The sequence below is a fragment of the Myotis myotis genome, unplaced genomic scaffold (assembly GCF_014108235.1).
Source record: "Myotis myotis isolate mMyoMyo1 unplaced genomic scaffold, mMyoMyo1.p scaffold_m19_p_2, whole genome shotgun sequence".
NCBI classification, from domain to species: Eukaryota; Metazoa; Chordata; class Mammalia; order Chiroptera; family Vespertilionidae; genus Myotis; species Myotis myotis.
In genome coordinates, this window is record NW_023416324.1 from 168823016 (window position 1) to 168832767 (window position 9752).

Genomic DNA, 9752 nt, shown 5'->3' on the forward strand with positions numbered 1-9752 from the left:
AGAGGAGAGGAGAGGAGAGGAGAGGGCTGGAGGGGAGGGGAGGGGGGTAGGGGAGGGGAGGGGAGGAGAGGAGAGGAGCGGAGGGGCGGGGGGAGGGGAGGGGAGGGGAGGGTGAGAGGAGGAGAGAGGGGAGGGGCGGGGGGGGAGGGGAGGGAGAGGAGAGGAGAGGGAGGGGAGGGGGCGGAGGGAGGGAGGGGAAGAGTAGAGGAGAGGGGAGTGGAGGGGAGGGAGGGGAGGGGAGGGGGAGGAGAGGGGAGGGGAGGGGAGAGGAGCGGAGAGGAGAGGAGAGAGGAGATGGAGAGGAGAGGAGAGGAGAGGAGAGGAGAGGAGAGGAGAGGAGAGGAGAGGATGAGGAGGAGGAGGAGAGGAGATGAGAGGAGAGGAGAGGGAGGAGGAGGGAGAGGAGAGGAGAGGAGATGGAGGAGAGGAGAGGAGAGGAGAGGAGAGAGAGGAGAGGAGAGGAGAGGAGAGGAGAGGAGAGGGAGAGGAGAGGGAGAGGAGAGGAGAGGGAGAGGAGAGGAGAGGAGAGGAGAGGAGAGGAGAGGAGAGAGAGGAGAGGAGAGGAGAGGAGAGGAGAGGAGAGGAGAGGAGAGAGGAGAGGAGATGGGAGGAGAGGAGAGGAGAGAAAAGAAAAGGTGTTTCTGCATAACTGAAGGTCTTTGGTTTTACTGTTTGAGGTACATGTTTGGGACCAAAAGTAAACTGCTTAATGCTTTAGAGGAGAGTTGTTTATAAATACATTTTTTACTATAATTTTATTAGCATATGGAGAGGATTTCATTGAGAAGGCAACAGGAACTGGCACCCACTCAGAACAGCCATTACTGGAACATTAACTCCATGAGATCCAGCGACCACTGTGTTTGTAGGTCCTGATTTCCATTCTCCAATAATGCATTTTCTTCTTAATTTTACTCCTTTCTATTTTGTCTGTTTTTGACAAGGTTTTCTGACTGCTTCACTTTCTGCTGTATTGACCAAATACTTTATTTTGCTTTTGATTGTTAAATTTCAGGCTTTTTCTTTGTCCAATAAAATAGAGTCCCTCTAATCAATGCATCCCATTCATTAGCTTCACAAAGGCATTGTGTAACATTTGTTTTAATTTAGTAAAAGGAAAACTATGGTTTGCAACCAGAGCATCGCTCAACTTATTCCCCTAATTCTCTAGGCTGATTTGCATTAAAACAACTTAATTTAGAAAATATCAGGAAAGTTTGATAATTTCAACCACCCTCCTCAGTTTCCCACCTACATTCAGTCCCTCCTCCAGCAAACTCAGGACGGCCCTTAAAGAGCCAGGTCTTCTTGGCTTCATTTCTTTTTATCTGTACAAAGGCTATTTCACAAAAGCATCTCCTTTTCTTCTTTTAAACTTCCATTTTCTTTTTCAACTCCAGTTTTCCTTCTTCCCCACCCCCCATGTATTTTCAACAAACATTTAACCTGTCAGTTTTATAAAAGCAGTCAAGTTTTTACAAAGGAAACCTTGTAGTACATTTTTTTAAGTCTCCTAAACACTGATTCAAATAGAGATTATAGAAATTAAAATTACAGTATTTTATTTAAGAGTTACTCTGCCACAAAGTGTAGATCATTTGGGATCTTCAATTTGGGACCCAATTAAAAAGAACATTTTTCAGACAATTGGAACAAAACAGACATTGGGAAAATTGATATTAAGAAATTGTTCATTGTAGCCCAGCTGGTATGGCTCAGTGGTTGAGCATTGATCTATGAACCTGCAGGTCACTGTTCAATTCCAGGTCAGGGCACATGCCAGGGTTGTGGGCTCAATCCCCAGTGTGGGGTGTGCAGGAGATAGCCAATCAATGATTCTTATAATTGATATTTCTATTTCTTCCTGTCCCTTCCTCTGAAATCAATAAAAAATATATATATATAAATAAATTGTTCATTGTAAATGTTATCTGTGGTTATATTGTTTAAAATTTCTTATCTGTTATACATACATAATGAAGTATTTATGAGTGAAATGATGTGATGTCTGAGATCTGTTTTATATGACCAAATAAATAAATAAAAATAGTCTTGTTTGCTTTTTTGGGGGCTCTGGAGAAAGCCTATATGTTGAATTCGACAATAAGTCCTTTTTTTTTTTTTTTACTTAGTCTAATACTAGCTTAAGGTTCTGTTTGCTGTCATTGTTGCTTAAAGTATATTTTATTTAAAGAATACTACCTTGATTAATTCATTGTATACCAAAGTTCAACCACTCAAATATGGGCTTTCTCATTTCTAAAATAGCTAAAAAGCATTTTTTACTTATTTTTATTTAACGTACTTTTAAATCAACTCAGCTTCAAACTTAGGTGTATCTTAAACAAAAACTTTAAATTCTATCAGTGTGGAAAACTGGCGCTTTTCTAAATTCACATGAAAACAAATGTGTCTATAAAATAAAATTACTTAATGTATGGCCAAAACAATATCTTAAATACTATTAGCAGTAAGTATAACACATTCTGAGAAGCTCATTAATATGTGCTTTGAAACTGGGGATACACAATATCACGGGAATTTTAAAAAACTTACACTTTTCATCTGCAGAAATAAATATTCAAGCAATTAGTGATTATTTATAAAGTTGATTAACTATGCTGGATCTAATTAAATAAATCCATCAATATATCAATATAATATCATTTTTTACCCAGAAGATAGCAACAATATTAAAAATTGTTAATTTCTGGAGTTGAAAAGAATCTGGGAAAACAAACAGTTTTATACACTTCTGATGGAAATGCAAAATTACTGTAACATTTTTTGGGAGGTCAATTTAGTAGCCATATATTTTGAAACAGGGTTCTTATAACTTCTATTAAATTTAATTTTAAATCCTGTATCTAGTAATCACATCTCTCTCTCTCTCTCTCTCTCTCTCTCTCTCTCTCTCTCTATCTCTCTCCCCCTCTCTCTCTCCTCTCTCTCTCTCTCTCTCTCTTCTCTCTCTCTCTCTCTCTCTCTCTCTCTCTCTCTCTCTCTCTCTCTCTCTCTTTCTCCCCCTTCCTCCCTCCCTCTCTCTCTTCTAAAGACCTAGCCTTTTTCCAGGTAATCAGTAACCCCTGAGCCCCTGAGGTGGCAGAAGACAGTGGCTTAGATCTGACTAATGGTCACAGGGTCTGGCAAGCTAAAGATAACATATTGGCCTAAGTTATGTTTCAGTTCCTGAGCCCTAAGGTGGAAGGACCCCATGGCTGCTTTCCAATGAAACCAGACAGGAGGACACTGGAAAACACATCAGAGTTGCTCTCAAGACCTGAAGAAATGATTTGTTACCTTTACCTCACCTCTGACCAATCAGCTCCCAGCAGGACTGTGAAAACCTAACCTACTGTGTCTTGTGATTCTACCCTGTATAATCTGTAACCTACACACAACTGGGGAGTTAGGGGTTTTGAACATTAGCTTCCCGTTCTCCTGAGTGGTTCTATTCATAATAAAATAGCGAATCTTTCTCCAGTGCAATTCTCGGTATCTAGTGTTTGGCTCTACTTGAGCCTAGTGGATGAATTCTGTTCTGTAACAGTATAAAAATATTAATATATGTATATTTACAGAGATTCAGCATTTCTACTTTAAGACACAGTTATAAAGCAATTCTATAGTTATAATTCTACAGAAAGGCAAACACATTTTTAAAAGGAACATTTATTCCAATATTGTTTATAGTAGCAAACTCAGAAACAATGGAAATGTTTAAGGGAACAAATTAGAAAAATAAGGGTACATTTGACCAATGAACTATGCAGCCATTAAAAAAGAATGAACTGACATGGAAAACTGCCAACAAATATAGTTAATCATTAATTTTATTTTTAAAAGAAAGGCATAATATAACACTATGTTGTATACATTTTCAATGGATCTATATATGCTATATATTTCAAATTTTTTTTGAAAGGATACAAGAAATATTAAATAGGTACATCTGTTGGGAGAGAGACAGTGGGTGAAGACCATAGACATGGGTAAGAGCAACATTGTGTAATATTTACATTTCTGTAAATTAAAAAAAATAAAAATGTATGTGTGTATAATATTTTTCTGACTCCAGAGATTCTCTGGGTGCTGAGATCATTGGTGTTTTGTTTGTTTGTTTGTTTGTTTGTTTGTTTGTTTGCTTTGCTTTCCTCCTTATCCTTTTCTGCTTTAGGCAAATAGAGATTATTTCAATACAGATTTTAAATGACAAATTACCAGCTTTTTGAATGGAAACATAGGTTAATCGATATTGTAGTGTGCGTTATATTGTATTCCAATTAATTACTGCACATCAGAAGCCAACATTATTCACTTGAGAACAATTATTTCTGAGCTCAAAAGCTGCAGAACCTGCTCCAGGCATCACTTCTTTCTAATTGTCAATGTAGTCCCTTAAATTGAGACAGGAAGTGCTCTCTCCAGCATGAGAATGTCGACATAAAAAAATGAAACCGAAAAGGCAAAATAATTGACTTGAAAGATTAAAGTGTAAAGGAGAGAATATGGCAGGAGGATTAGTTTGGGAATCAGAATGATTTCGGTGATGGTGAAGATGGCTTGATAGGACTTTGCTACATCTATCATGCCTCAAAGAGGTGACTGTAGAAGGGAAACCAGAACAGTAACTGGGCAGAATAAAACTAGCACTGTATAAACGTGATAGTATTCCTAATGGTGGCACTGAGGACCTTAGAGCATGCATCTTCACCTCAATTTTCCTACCTTGGAAAGTGCCATCTTCTCACGGTTTTCACTTTAAAGTAATTTGTGAATATCAAAAACTCCTTCCACCCAGTTATACTCTGGGGACAGGGAGCTGCTTGTAATTTTTAGCACATTATTTGCCATCTCTTAGTTCTATTTCTTTGTGCATGATGTCTTTGCAAAAAATTCATTCTCCTAACTTGTTTTCTATCATCATTCTTTACTCAACTGAAAATTTCCTCCTCGGTGAAGCCTTCCCTGACTCTACCAGGAGATGTAGAGATTGATTTTCTTATGGGATTTCCCTTATACCCATGATATAGCAATTATTTTTGCACTCTAAACTTTTTTTAATGTCTGTGTGGCCCCTATACCTTATGCTGATTCAAACCACAGATATGGCCTTTCAATAAAACTGCCCAAATGGATGCATAAATAAGGGAAGGAATAATATAGTGAACAAATAAATCTCACACAGTGAATTTTCCTGGCCAGGGTATTACCACCATTCATTCACTCACTTATTCAAAAATATGTATTGAGGGCTTATTATGCATCAGGCATTGTGCAGATACTGGGAATAGAGCAATACACAAAGTAGAAAACGTGTAGCCCTCTTAAAGCTTGTAATCTTTTTTTTTTTTTAATCCTCACCTGAGGATATTTTTTCCATTGATTTCTAGAGAGAGTGGAAGGGAGGGAGTAGGGGGAGAGGGAGAGATAAAGAGACATCGATGTGCGAGTGACACATAGATTTGTTGCCTTCCACACCAGTTCCTACTGGGGCTGGAGAACCTGCAACTGAGTTATGTTGCCCTTGACTGGGAATCAAACCCAAGACCCTTCGGTCTGCAGGCTAACATTCTAACCACTGAGCAACTGGCCAAGGCAAGAGCTTGTAATCTTTACGGGAAATTGAAGTATGAAACAAGAAAACGTATTCATAAGTGAAGTGCATTGGGGACAATGAAAGGAGAGCCCTTTGCACTAAAAGAGTGACCACACCTTCTTGCTTTCCCATGGAAGTCCTGACTTAATCACTAAATGTCACCCTCTTTTACTCTCATATTGTTTCAATTATAAATTATATATTATCCCACTAATAAATCAGCTTTTTATTTTGTACTAGTGAATTGGAAAAGGAAAATAGTTGAGCATTTATCATGCTTCTTCAGGTTAACTAAGCAGATTTTGATGAATAGTCTAGGACTTACTTTTCAGAAAAATGTCCACTACAGATGTACATAAAATAGAATTAAAAAATGATTTTTCTATAAACTCTAACTAATGTATTCACTTAGAAAAGGATCAATTGTTAAAAGTATTGTTTTAAAACTATTATTATGGTAATTGGAGGATGGGATATCCTTATAGTTTCAAAAATAACACCACAATAATCACTAGAGGATTATTTTTGTCACCAAGGGGAAAACATATATAACTGAAGAATGGAGGGGTCAGATTGTCATCACCCTAACTCAGTGAATAACTTTAGCATAATTAAGGCCAATCAACCAGATATTAGGTTTCTGGATATTCTATCACATCACCTATGGTGTATCCTAAAAATTATTGAACATGATTCCATCAAGCCTTTAGATTAAAATTCTAATTTACTGGAAATACAGATATAAGGAAACAACTAAGTTACAGCACCAGACAAATCCAGAAGCTGGAATAAACTGTAGGAAAACTGGTTCAGCTTTCTTTTGTTGTTAATTCTCACTCAAGGGTATTTTTTTTTTTCATTGATTTTTAGAAAGGGTGGGAGGGAGGGAAAGAGGGGGAGAGAGAGACAGAGAAAGAGAGAGACAGAGAGAAACATCAATGTGAGACAGACACATTGATTGGTTGCCTCCCACCCTGACCCTGACTGGGGCCGGGATCAAACCTGCAACCCAAGTAGTGCCCTTGACGGAGGATCGAATCTGAGATCTTTCGGTGTCTGCCGACCACCCCTGAGCTATGCCAGCCATGGCAGTGTGTTTTTTGTTGTTTTTTAACAAGTTAGAGTCTGTGAGAAAATGTAGCTTGAGTAAAGGAGACTTAAGACGCATAACAACTAGAAGAAGCACAGAATCTGGTTTGGACAAGCCAAGTGTATTAATACATTTTAGGAAACTTGGGTAATTTAAATATGGATCAGTTATAACATAAGTTGAAAATGTATTACTAGGAAAGGCAGAGATAGCTAAAGGGGAAAAAGTTGATTACAAGCAACACATACAGAATGATCTCAAAAATAAAAATATATGTGTATGTGTATAAGTACATAATATCTGGAAGGATACACAGATGTTCAATAAGATTAAGGAGTAGCAATGTTCTAGGTACAGAGAATATGGTGCCAAGTCATTTAAATAAGATGCATTTTTGCCTTGCTAGTTTGGAGCAGTGGATAGAGCATTTACCCTTGGACTCAAGGATCCCAGGTAAGATTCTGGTCAAGGGCATATATCTCCATTGCAGGCCCAATCCAGGCCCTAGTTGGGGCTCATGTGGGAGGCAACCAATTGATGTCTCTCTCACATCAATGTTTCTCTCTCTGTGTCTCTTCCTCTCCCTTCCACTCGCTCTAAAAATGAATGGAAGAATATCCTCAGGTGAGGATTAACATTAAAAAATAAATAAGATATAATTTTGTTGTTGTGTTTTCCCACTGTATACAATGCACACATATAACTTTTATAATAACAAACATCTAATTTTTATTTAAAATGTGATACTAGAATCATACTATCTAATAAAAGAGAAACATGGTAATTGGCATAGGGCCGCTACCCTTCCCATTGGCTAATCAGAGAGATATGCAAATTAACTGCCAGCCAAGATGGTGGCCGGCAGCCAGGCAGCTTGAAACTAACATGAGGCTGGTTGCTTCAGTGATGGAGGACTCCAACGTTCCCCGCCTGCTGCTGCCGGCCTCTGAGCCTGCAGTTTAAGAAACATTGTAACAAATATAGAAGCTAAACAAAACCCCAGAAACCAGCTTTCAGCAAGCTGGGATCTCAGAGCTGGAGTTATACATTGTTTTGATTATAGAACCTAAACAAACCAGATACCTTCTTTCAGCAGCAGAGGCCTCAGAGCTGGAGCCAGAGCTAAAGCTGGCCCAGAATAAAAAAAAAAGAAAAAAAGGAGCAGTTGGGAGCTTCAGTCCAAGCCTCAAAAAGCCCTCAGCCCCTCACCCAGACTGGCCAGGCACCCCAGTGGGGACCCCCACCCTGATCCAGGACACCCTTCAGGGCAAACCAGCCAGCCCCACCCATGCACCAGGCCTCTATCCGATATAGTAAAAGGGTAATATGCCTCCCAGCACCGGGATCAGCGGAGCCGAGAGGCCTCCCAGCACCGGGAGCAGCATGACAGGGAGCAGCGCCCAAACCCCCTGATCGCCCTGTGGCTCTGGGTGTGACAGGGTGCGGCGCCCCAACTCCCCCCCACCCCATAGGCCCTGCTCTGTGTATGACGGGGTAGAGCCATAACCTCCCCATTGGCCCTGCCCTGAGTGTGACAGTGGCGGCGCCCCAACCCCCTGATCGGCCCTGCTCTGTGGGAGATAGAGGGTGGTGCCCCAACCCCCTGATTGGCCCTGCTCTGTGTGTGACAGGGGGCGGTGCCCCAACTCCCCTATCGGCCCTACTCTGTGAGTGACAGGGGGGAACTCCTCAACCCCCTGATGGACCCTGTTCTGTGAATGACAGGGGGGAGCTCTCCAACCCCCTGATGAGCCCTGCTCTGTGAGTGACAGGGGGGAGCTCCCCAACCCCATGATCGGCCCTGCTCTGTGCGTGACACGGGGCAGTGCCCCAACCCCCTGATTGGCCCTGCTCTGTGTGTGACAGGGGGTGGTGCCGCAACCTCCCCATGGACCCTGCCTTGAGTGTGACAGGGGGCGGTGCCCCAACCCCCCAATCGGCCCTACCCTGAACATGACTAAGGGTGGCATCACAACCTCCCGATCCGCCCTGCTCTGTGCATGACAGGAGGCGGCGCCCCAACTCCCCAATCGGCCCTGCTCTGAGCCCGACCAGGGGCTGCACCTAGGGATTGGGCCTGCCCTCTGCCACCCGGGAGCAGGACTAAGCTAGCAGGTCGTTATCTCCCGAGGGGTCCCAGACTGTGAGAGGGCACAGGCCAGGCTGAGGGAACCCCCCCCCCCTGAGTGCACAAATTTTTGTGCACCAGGCCTCTAGTCCTATATAATAAAAGCCTAATATGCTAAGCGTCCGGTCTTCCATTCAACCAATCAAAGCATAATATGCTAATGATATGCTAAGGCTGCTCAACCGCTTGCTATGATGTGCATGGACCACCAGGGGGCAGATGCTTCAACCAGTAGGTTAGCTTGCTACTGGGGTCCAGCTGATAGGACTGCATGAGACATACTGGACATACCCTGGAGCCCTCCCGCCTCCCTCCCCAGCCCCGATCATGCACTGGTGAGGTTCCTTGGTCTGGCCTGCACCCTCTTGCAATCCGGGCTGAGGGAGCTCCCATCCCAGTACAGAATTTTGTGCATTGGGCCTCGTACTTAATAAAGGGTTAGGTAAATAAAATTGTCCAATTTTATAACTTTTACTTTTTCTTACTTTATTTAACTGGATGTGACTAAATTACAGTACCCAGAATATAGTGAGTTATTTTAATATTTCAACCTAATAATCTTATGTATGTACACTTTGACGTATATTATTTTTTCTTTCTAAGTATGCTGAGCTATCACCATGTCAATTTTTACTTCTTCACTATTTGATATTTGTTTTGTTGTTCACTAGTTGCTATATAAAATATATCAAAATATATTATTTGCTGGGCTTTATTTGGGGATGCTTTATTAAGTTATAGGGAATTAGAAATAAACATTTCCAAGGTAATTAAAGAAAAAAAATACTAATATTCCTCCCATAATCTATAAAATGTTTTTATGAGAAAATAATTCAAAACTATCATAGATGCCCATTATTACCACAACCTTTTAAAATATTTTCTCATACAAATGAAATTTAAGGAAAAAAAATTGTATCTCTAAAATTTAATGA

The 9752-nt window shown here is 41.0% G+C and overlaps 1 protein-coding gene across 1 annotated transcript in view; it reads left to right on the forward strand.

The window, feature by feature from the left end:
* TMEM207 (transmembrane protein 207) overlaps nt 1-5210 on the forward strand; it is a 28521-nt gene extending 23311 nt beyond the window's left edge. Inside the window, exon 7 of the mRNA XM_036352448.1 lies at nt 3056-5210. The gene's annotated coding sequence lies outside the window, so the exon portion shown is untranslated. The remainder of the gene's footprint in view (nt 1-3055) is intronic.
* Nucleotides 5211-9752: the final 4542 nt, after the last annotated feature.